This window comes from the organism of the source record quoted next, unplaced genomic scaffold (assembly GCF_019419815.1).
Source record: "Pyrus x bretschneideri cultivar Hongxiangsu unplaced genomic scaffold, Pyrus_bretschneideri_v1 Contig142, whole genome shotgun sequence".
Lineage (NCBI taxonomy): Eukaryota > Viridiplantae > Streptophyta > Magnoliopsida > Rosales > Rosaceae > Pyrus > Pyrus x bretschneideri.
Window position 1 is genome coordinate 160,658 of NW_025999438.1, and position 10,083 is coordinate 170,740.

Below are 10,083 nucleotides of genomic sequence, written 5' to 3' on the forward strand. Positions count from 1 at the left end.
AATTCGACCTTGAGATTCTTGCATCTCATCAAGCTTCCTCTTCATGCCCGACGAATAGTTATTTGCAAGCACATGCAAACTTCTATTCTCGTACTTAAGTTGTTTAATCTCCTGCTTAAGATCTTCCACCTCTGCCATCAATGATTCCACTTGACGAGACCGAGCAAGCAGGCGTTGGCCCATGTTGGACACAGAGCTCGCACACTGAACACTGAGAGCGAGGGACTCTTGAACGGCCAACTCATCGGACCGTCCTGAAAGCAGCCTACTATCTTTTGGTGTGAGGAGGTTCTTAGCTACTATTGTAGCTGTTGTTGCATCCTGCATCACTGAGTCTTCACCTGTAAGAGGACCGTTAGAAGATAAGAAAGAAGGGCGCCATACGTTACCTTGACGCGGCGCGCCCGTATCACTGCTGAGACTCAATTCTAAGCTAAAGTTCGATGGGTTAGCCATTTTTTTTCAAAGGTGTTAAAAGAGATGGGTGGATGGAGTTAAAACTCAAAAGGCCGGAGATGATTTTCGGGAATGAGCAACCTTCAAAGTGTGCATGTTAGAGGTGATCAATACCTCTATAAAAAGGAAGAGGCGCTTGCTCAGAAATCGAAGAGGCGCTTGCTCAGAAATCAAAGAGGCGTTGGTTCAGAAATCGAAGGTCTGCTTATTCAAAAGTGAAGAGACATCGCTCTGCAAATCTCAAAAGCTGGATTTTCCGGCGTAAGTTAGGCGACGCTTTCTCGGCTTTTCAGAAAACGCGTTCAACTTTGTCAAAAGATCTCCGACAAAGTTGAAAACACGTGGAGGTTGGCGACGCTTTCTCGGCTTTTCAGAGCATGGGTGCCACTTTGTCAAAAGATCACGTGGAGGTCATCATCGCAGCTACACATCTTTAGCCGACAAACACAAAGTTCGGCGACGCTTTCTCTGTTTTTCAAAAAACGCGTGCAGCTTTGTCAAAAGAGGCACTCGTTCAGAAATCGAAGAGGCGTCGTTCAGAAATCAAAGAGGCGTATTCAAAGATCGAAGAGTCGTCACTATTTCAAAAAGCCGGATTTGCGGGATCAAAACGTTTGTCGACAAGGGTAAAAGAACAGTACCACCACTTGTTATTGGGAAATCCCTATATATGTCGACCTTCATCTTTTATGGCAAGGCAGACCTGAAGATAATGCCCAACTCTTCCTCACCTCTGAGGGCGCACTCCCAGCAAAGCCTTTTGAAATACTCAATTTTTTCTTCTTCCCCAAAGATGATACCAGATGCCTGGAGTACAGATGACCCAGGAGAAAACGGTAGATGGAAGCATGTGCTGATTCATTCACCGCTTCTTCAAAAGCAAAGGTATCTCATATCATCAAGGTCAAAAGCAAAGGTATCTCATATCATGCTCTTTCCCTGTTTTTTCCTTTGTCTTTGTTATTACTCGCATAGCAAAGTGAAAGGAGCAATCAGCCGGCACTTGGAGTCAGTCTTCCGACTGCCTGGAATCCCTTCCCTGATTGCTTACCTAGCGTTGCTCTCGAGTAGTCATCTTCAACGGTTGATACACTTCCAGAGAAGGGACCACTTCTGCAAAGGGGAGCAAGTAAGGCAAGTGAAAATGATACATTGAAGCATGTGGAGACAAGCTACAACTGCATATGCTGAACTATCCTCTAACCCTCTTCAATACGAATTGGAGAGATTGAACAAAGAAACAGAAAAAAGGAGTAAGCTCAGACCTTCGGGGGAGACCAAAAGAATCCTGTTGCCCAGTTCAAGAGTAGCACAAAGGAAAATCAACGAGTGGAGGAGACCAAAAGAATCCTACACCCAGTTCAAGAGTAACCTGTGGAAAATCAACGATTGGAGGAAACCAGAAAATCTTCAAGTCGAACTCAAGATCAAGCCTCGATGGCCCTTGAAGAAATTTCCAGCCCAATTCAAGATCAAGCCTCGACGGCCCTTGGGTTGACATCTACATTAAGGGACTTCAAAACGCATCTTCTACACGTGACAAGCACATGTCTACGACGCGCCTTGAAGTGGGGGCATTTGTAGACATCAAAATTTCGGTGAAATGAATGTTGACCAATAATTAAAATTTCAACGCTCACGTATCACATAAATTTTACATGTAGCGTGTGACTCAACGAAAAATCGAAATAAATTGGAAAAGTCATCAAATAGGACACGTGTCAATACTTGGCAGAAATGATTTATTTCATCTGATTATTTAAATCCAAAAATCAAGTTTTGGAATTCTATAAATAGGAAGCCAAGGCATTCCTTTTGGAGAAGAAAAAAAAGGAGAAAGGAAGAAAGGAAGAAAGGAAGAAAAAAAAGGAGAAAGGAAGAAAGGAAGAAAGGAAGAAAGAAGGAAAGGAAGAGAAATTTACGTTACACAAAAACCTTGAAGCCTTGAAACTCTAAAGCTCTCAAGCGAATCCCGAAGGACCAAGAAAGCACTTTTCGTTCTTCGTCAAATCCTCCTTCAAGATCAAGCCCCAACGGCCCTTGAAGAACTCCCACCAATTCAAGATCAAGCCCCAACGGCCCTTGAAGAACAACCACCAATTCAAGATCAAGCCCCAACGGCCCTTGAAGAACTCCCACCAACTCAAGATCAAGCCCCGACGGCCCCTTGAAGAAAGTGTTCATCATTCATCATCCGTTTATCCTAAGATCAAGCCCCAACGGCCCCTTTGGATCAACAACCTCAACAAACTCATACACCCATTCTTCAAGATCAAGTCCAACGCCCCTTGAAGATCCATTCATCAACTGTTCATCCTTAGATCAAGCCCCGACGGCCCTTTGGATCAACAACTCATCCACAAACCTACACCCTACGAAGATAGAATCAGAGGACCAAATTACAAAAAGATTGTAACCCCAAAATCTTTAAACACAAATATTATTTTGTACACATATTCTTGTCTCTTGTTTCAGGAATTTTTCGTGTTTACATGGACCAAGATCATCCTTTCTTTTTCTCAAAGGACAATTTATCTTTTTATGCCCGAATTCTTTGCAGTCATAGCATTGTGGTCCCTTGCCTTTGGAGCTTGATTTGAACCTGCTGTCTCTCTCAAATCCTCCTCCCAATTTTCTTCCATGATTCCAACCTTGAACAGCTAAAGCAGTCTCGTGCCCACCATCAACAATGGTCTTCCTCTTTTGTGTATCATAAGACACCAAAGAAGCCTGCACCTACTCCAAACTTACTGTATCTTTTCCATGCAATAAGGTTGTCACAATATTCTCATACGAATCTGGAAGTGAGGTAAGAAGTAAGAGGGCTTTATCTTCTTCCTCAACCTTAACATCAACTTTCCTCAATTGATCCAAGTATCCATTGAACACATTCATGTGGTCCATGAGATTCCCGCCTTCATCCATCTTCAGCTTGTACAGCTTCCTCTTCAGATGTAACTTGTTGGTCAAACTCTTAGCAATATAGAGTTTTTCCAACTTCTCCCACAGTGCAGGCGCATAATCTTCATCCATAACATTGTTGATAATGTTATCAGCTATGCAGTGTCGAATCGTGCTAACACAACGCGACTCCAGCTCCTCCCACTGGTCATCTGTCATTTCTTTAGGCTTCCCATCTTTTCCCTTCAAAGCTCTAACCAAGCCTTGTTGAGTCAAGACATCCTTTACTCTCATCTGCCAGAGAGTAAAACTGCCCTTCCCATTAAACTTCTCAACTGAAAACGACATGTTTGTAGTCATCATGGTGAATAATAAATCTGAACCTTCAATGAACCAAAGCTTCCAACAAAGCTCTGATACTAATTGTTGTGCCTTGGCTGATTATCTCACCAACATACAAACCCACAGTTGAATAGTTTAAAATACAAGAAATAAAGACACCGAGAAATTTACGAGGTTCGGCAAAAACCTGCCTACGTCCTCGGAGAGATATTGCTCTTCACTATGAGAAAAACAGTACAAGTTACACATGAGTTAAATCGACATAACCCAATCCCATATCCCTTGTACACCCACTCACAGAATTTTCCCAAGAGCCTCACTCTACCCCAAGAGTTCCTTACTCTCACTCTCTAATTTTTTCTTTTGTTCTCCTCCTTCTTCTCTCTTTTCACTCGGCAAGCCTTTAAATAAAAATCAGCCCCTTTTCTTCTCCTCCTTTCTTCCACCCGAAAGCCAAATAATTATGGCTTTGAAAAAGCCACAAAACAAGGAACAAGACAAGCCACAAAACAAGGAACAAAACAAGCCACAAAACAAGGAAACATAATCCTCATCATGATGTTCCCTCATCAATTTTGTTTTGTTTCCTAGCCTAATTTGGCCACTATCCAACATTTTGCACCACAAATGCAATCTTCAAACCCCAGCTAGGAGCAGCTCCAAAGTACAGTGCATGAACCATACACCTAAAGATGATCAAATTACAGTCCGAAAGATTAGTAAAATATATTTAAAAACAATCGCAGTCTTGCTTAATTTAGTAAATTTACAGTTTAATGTGCATAACACTATTATGTTGATGTCTTTACCTGGATTATCAGCCCTGAACCTTATGGAGTCCAACCACTAGTGGGAACTTCCACTGTGTTTCTCTCAGGAGGGTCAACCAAGTTAATGTAGTCGGGTCCTTTTTTGGGTCATAGTTCCCAATTCCAGATCCAACAACCAAGAAATTGTAACCATGAAGGTGGAAGGGATGCGACTCCACTGTGAGAAGATTTGTGTCTTGTAGCACCAACTCTACCGTCGAATTGAAGGCAATCTTGCTAAACCGCGTGCCTTGTTTCGTTCCAAGGTTGGTAGTGAGCGTTGCACCAGTGTAATTGAAAGGCGTTGGAGGCCGATCTGGGAAATCTGTGGTAAATACTCCCTTGGTGTTGAAAAAATGGGCTTGAAGCAGCCCAATTTTTGGCATCACAAAAGTGATACTGTTTAAAGAAGCAGTGAGCTGTGTTCCATTCAGACAAGTAGGGCAAGGGTTGATTCCTAAGCAAATCGTGTAAAAGAGATGTCGATCAACTTTGAGAGGTAGATTGGCTGGCAACTGTGCTGTGTTTAGACTTCTTAGCTTGTCATCGTAGTTTAATGCGAAGGCGGTGTTATTGAGTGCTGGAAGTTGAGGAAGGACTGGCTGTACGGAATTCAGGATGCCTTTGTATTGTAGTATTGCGGTGGCAGTTTTGTTGTCAACCGACACGGGTGCATCCATAAATGGCCTGGCAGCCACGTGAAATATCTGCCAGGCGCTTGGGTTGCTTGAACAAGTACGTTTGTAGTCTGGCCTGGTGCTATTAGTATTGCTTGAGTTGTGAATGGTTTGGTATAGACTGTGTCAATTTCAATCACTGTCATGTTGTGGCCAGCAATGGCGAAGAATAGCTCATCATTGAGTGCAGCATTGATGATTCGTAGTAGGTACGTCTTTCCTTGTTCAGCCTCCAATGCATAGGTATCTGAGATAGCATATAAAACTCGAAATTATATATACGAATCACCTCAAAAGTGTAGTGTAAAAAATTTCTCTTTCGAAGGCACTAGCTTACGTTTTTCAGAACATGGAAACAGCGGACCTGGTTTCCCATTGATGGTGTGTGCATCCGACATGTTTGGTGGCAATCCCAGTTTGTTTCCTTGTTTAACAAGTTCTTCGACGTCATTATTCCACCATTCTCCTGCACCATTTTCAAGAAACAATACCATTTATTTTCTGCGTAAACTTTGAGGGTGCGTTTGTTGCACCAGACTAACTCAGACTGGATTAACTTTAGTGACTAAGCTGGATTGGCTAGGCCTGGACTAAGCAGTACTAAAATTGTGAAGTGTTTGATGTAATGCCAGACTAGCCAGGACTAATTTTTTATTTATTTTTATTTAATTATGAAAACTTCCACTTTCTTGTCTAAATTTTTTTTAAGAGATAAAAGATGCTTTATTGAAAATATTATTCATCTCATAAACAAAATGGGGAATGGATTTTGCTTTACATGAAAGTCTACATATTTTTTTCACCATCAGCTATCAATACATTTACAAGTTGCAACTACTTGTGCTTAAACTTGAGTTCCTTCACATATTCTTCAATGCCTTTCAACTACTTATGTAGATCTTGAGTGCTTCAATCGCAACTGCACAGGCTATGGGGTGTTCAGAATATGTTAACCCATGAGAAAAAGAACCAAGCTTGCTGCTTTGAGAGTGTATGACATCTGAAACTTCTGGGCTCACAAGAACGCTGATTGGCATATATTCAGAAAAAAAAAGCCTTTGCCACAGATACAAGGTCTGGCTTGAAAGAGGAATCATTGCAATCTGATCGTGACGGAATGACACTCTCTTTTATGCAACCGCTTTAGCCTGATTTCTTCCTTATATATACTTTCTTCCTATCTTTTGGAGTATATTATATATAGCAAATGATTTCAAATTTCGAGGACAAAATTTTTTAAGGTGGGTAGATTGTGACTACCCGTCCTAATTTTACGATTTTATAAATTTTAAAAGAGTGATTCGATGAAAATGCCCCAGAGGCAAAGTTAGTTGACCATTTTTTCGAGACGTGTACGAGCTACTATTCTATTGAACACGTCGGCGCAAGCAGAATCGAATTTGGAGTTACGAAGAAGAATTTACGGACTTACAAAGTTGAAGGGCATTGTGGTAAATTCACAATTCTAGATATTTGACCCTTAGTTATTTTATTATTTTCTTATGAACATTTCTATGTTGTGGGTCCCACACCTACACTCCACTCCACCTATCTTGTGTCCCCGTACTTTCCCGACCTCTTCTCAAATGTCGCCACCTCATCACACTCTCTCTCTAACTCTCCCCTTCTCTCCCTCAGCTCTTCCACCTATCTCCCTCTTTGGAAGTGCAGAGATGCTCAATCACCGGCCTTCGTTGCTCCGACGAGTCTCACCACTACCAACCACCATCATCATCGACCTACACCTCCCCTTCCCTTCATCGAAAACGTCATCACGCTCTCTCTCCCCCTCTGTGCGCGTTGCATATGGATGCTGGAGAAAAACCTGGCGATTTCTCCCATTCTCGACTCAGTAAGGACTCAAATTTCCTTATTATTTTAGTTTCCGATCCCTAGCTTGATTTTGAGCTTACACAAGAAATCTAGTGACGATTAGTGCAGGAAGCATCCTAGAACTCAAACCCAGTTTTTCCAATGAGAACCCGACGGTTTTCAAGCCATTTTCCAGCGAAATCCGACCACAGCTAAGGCAACTAATGGTACTATTCAAATCCTTGTTCCTTGATCTTCATTTTAGTATATGACATGACTAAGTTTAGTAAATTTTGAATTTAAACAGAATCGAAGAATTTCCTGGCCAAATTCCGGTGTTCTTCCTCAACAATTGGGCCACTATTTCCAGCTTGGCCCAGTTTGAAATGGGCTTAGAATATTCTAAGAATATTCTTTGAAATATTCTTTATGTTGACTTTTTAGAAATTTTCTCGGAAACACTCGTAGGCTAATTTTAATGCCCCGAGTCCGTTTTTATCATCCATGTAGTGAAATTCTAAAGTTTTAACGTAGTTGACCACCAGGGCATCTCGGTTGACTTTTTAGGGTTAACCGTTGATTTTTCCGTTGACTTTTACAAAATTTACTGGGGACCCTCCTTAGCATATTTCGATGTCCTGATTCCAAATCCACACTCTGTTTTCCCAAATTTAATTGTCTTAGTGGAGTTTTACTAATGATTTTCAATATTATGCTTAGGTGAGATTATTATTGGAGACTCTGACTTCCTTAGTTCGAATGGTTGCGACCTCGCAATTATCTGTGAGTGGGTCTTTTCTTTTATATAGTGTGTGTGTGTGTGTGTGTGTGTGTGTGTGTAATTGTTAGTTTCCATTCATACATTTCATAAAGAGTTTTTTGCAATACGTGTAGATTAGCATGACGCTCATAAGATTTAGCACATTGATAGAAATTATGAAGTTATGCTACATCCTATGGGATGCACAGGTATGAGTATTATTATTGATGCCATAATTATATTTATGGCTATGAATGATATTATGTTGATTAAGACTATCGAATCACTATGGCATGACTATATTTGTGTTATCTGCTCATTGTTTGCTGCACCAGTGTTAGTACTTGCTCGGGCCTAGGCCAGTCTTTCACTTGTATGTGCACATCGCACCGTACGCTCACTTTGGATCCATTGTAGGTGCCAGTCCTGTCTTAGATTGTTATAGGTAATTAGGACTCGTATGTGTTGTGCATAGCGCCAGTCTTCACGTGATTGTAGTACTAGAGCATATATCATGGTTACACCTAGTCATGTTCATGTCAGAATACCTTTACATGAACTCGTGTGTCAGCATGTGTCGATGAGCGCTTGATAAGATATGTTTGCTTATGCGAGAATATACGATTACTGACATCATGCACTTATTTACGAATTATTGTGCCGTATTGAATTCTTGAGATTTTGCAGACTATGTAAGTATACATAGTATGTATACTTTGGAAACTATACTTGGTTTATGGTGAGGGGTTATAATGTTTTCAGAAAGGTTTTATTAAAACTTTAATTTCAGGCCCACTCACATAGTATGTATATTTTGGAAACTATACTTGTTTTAGGTGAGAGGTTATAATGTTTTCAGAAAGGTTTTATTAAAACTTTATTTTCAGGCCCATTTACCTTTGTTTTTCGCCCCTCCAGGTTGTAGTGGCTGAGTTTTTGTATCGATGAGGATTCTTGGCAAATCTTGGTATTGGTGATTACCTTCGATGGTATAACTCTCAAACTACTCTACTGTACTTTACGTATGCTCTGACATGACATGAGAAATGGGTTCATTCCCGCTTACTAGCGCACTCTTATATTTAGGCAGTTTTGGGTTTAAATTTATTCACATTTTCCACATCAACACTTTATGGCTTCGTCACCCTCCGGGTGTCGGCCAACACAGCTTGATTCGGAGTCCAGGTGGACATTCCGGGTCGACGTGTGTCGTAGTGTTTTCATTTGGATCATAATTTTATTTAATTATGGATAATGCTAGAGATATCAAAATTTTAAATCAAATTTGCAAACCAAATAATGTGTTACCACAAGCATGTTAATCAACACTTAAGTAATAATCCAATCATCAATATCTGCATCATTTGGTTTACAAAATTTGGTTTAGAAATTTGGTCTCCCTAGCTAGCATTACCCATTAATTATTTGCATGCTCCTAGCATTTTAGGTAAGTAATAAAGAAATATGATGGCCTTTAGATTATTAATATAATCGTTTTGTTGTCATTAGTACTATAGTTTAATGGTATTCCTTTTCAATTGTATGTGAGAGGTCTTAGGTTCAACTCATGTGGATGGCAAGTTCAAATGTTAAAGTTCCATTGTAAAATTGATTGGTAATGCGAGAAGTGTGTTACCGGAAGAAAAAAAATTGTAGTGTGAGAAGTAGCTCAAAATCTCACACAAGTCCTTGCAAAGTTTGTTCATCACCAATGCGACACTTTGTCCATCGCATTCTCATACCTCCTCACGTGTAACAAATTTTCAAGTCAAACACATTTGGCCGTTGAGCTTCACAGGTGAGCCAGCTCTTCTGATACTAAAAAGAAAGTTGAGGTTCCATCACTAACTGACAATATGGGTAATAGCCAACTTCTATAAGCTATTGCAAAATTTGATCCATCACAGATCGATGTGAGGCTTTTTCCTTCATGCTTCTCCTAACTTTCCTACTTGTACTACAAAGAAAGAGAGCAATAGCTATCCTATTTAGTAGTTATTTGATAGCTGTTGTTAGGGTGACAATGGTGTTGCAAATAAACAAAAGGTTATAGAAAGAGCTGTTCTTATCAATGTATTCTTTTCTTATTCAGGAGTAGGGGAAATAGAAAACAAAGACGTGGAATACAAGCCTAATACCAACCAAATTCTTCCCAGAAGGTAAGGGAACTAAGCTCTAAGTCTTTTGAACATGAAGAGCATCTATCTCTTCTGGCATAGCTACTTGCCACAAGGAAATTTACTAGCAGACTTGTAAGAAGTAGGTTCAATTACATTTAAAGGTGGTTGAAGAGTTGCAGAGAATACTTTATTTTTGGAAATTCCAC

At 40.3% G+C, this 10,083-nt stretch overlaps 1 pseudogene; it reads right to left on the reverse strand.

Moving 5' to 3' along the window:
- Window positions 1-4,303: 4,303 nt before the first annotated feature.
- LOC108866098 lies at window positions 4,304-5,679 on the reverse strand (annotated as a pseudogene).
- Window positions 5,680-10,083: the final 4,404 nt, after the last annotated feature.